The sequence below is a fragment of the Oncorhynchus keta genome, unplaced genomic scaffold (assembly GCF_023373465.1).
Source record: "Oncorhynchus keta strain PuntledgeMale-10-30-2019 unplaced genomic scaffold, Oket_V2 Un_contig_14869_pilon_pilon, whole genome shotgun sequence".
Lineage (NCBI taxonomy): Eukaryota > Metazoa > Chordata > Actinopteri > Salmoniformes > Salmonidae > Oncorhynchus > Oncorhynchus keta.
Window position 1 is genome coordinate 70,947 of NW_026278993.1, and position 1,020 is coordinate 71,966.

Genomic DNA, 1,020 nt, shown 5'->3' on the forward strand with positions numbered 1-1,020 from the left:
GTGGGAACTGCATCCTCTGATTCTGCCTTGGCTTCCTCCTCAAGAAATACTGGCGGCCATGACAGAAGTCATACGTTAGTTGGCTTGGGGGTGTGGTTTGATGGGGGTGTGGTTTGATGGGGGTGTGGTTTGATGGGGGTGTGGTTTGATGGGGGTGTTTCTTGTGTGTCTCCTTGCCATCACCAAGACATACCCATCTGTCAGAACCTCGACCGCAGCTGTTTCTCCCACTCAATCACAACAAAGAACAAGCAAGCAGGTTGAGCTCAATAACTACAGGCAAATGTATGGTGAGATACCGGAGGAAGCTTTGAATAGGTCAGTAGCCTACAGAGTAATATGAGAAGAATGCAATTGGGGAATTTATGTAGATACTCTAAAATAAGTGCTTTGATAACTTTCAGATGTAGTGACAGGTTCATGTAGAATAAACATCCCTTTACATAAAACCATAGCAGCAGTGTTCTGCTGATATAACAATGTGCACCTTTTAATGTCATTCCCAGCAGATACAGATACTGTCATTCCTATCAGATACAGTTACTGTCATTCCCAGATACAGATACTGTCATTCCCAGATACAGATACTGTCATTCCCAGCCGATACAGATACTGTCATTCCCAGATACAGATACTGTCATTCCCCAGATACAGATACTGTCATTCCCAGATACAGATACTGCCAGATACAGATACTGTCATTCCCAGCTGATACAGATACTGTCATTCCCAGATACAGATACTGTCATTCCCAGCCGATACAGATACTGTCATTCCCATCTGATACAGATACTGTCATTCCCATCAGATACAGATACTGTCATTCCCAGCTGATACAGATACTGTCATTCCCAGCTGATACAGATACTGTCATTCCCAGATACAGATACTGTCATTCCCATCAGATACAGATACTGTCATTCCCATCAGATACAGATACTGTCATTCCCAGATACAGATACTGTCATTCCCAGCCGATACAGATACTGTCATTCCCAGATACAGATACTGTCATTCCCA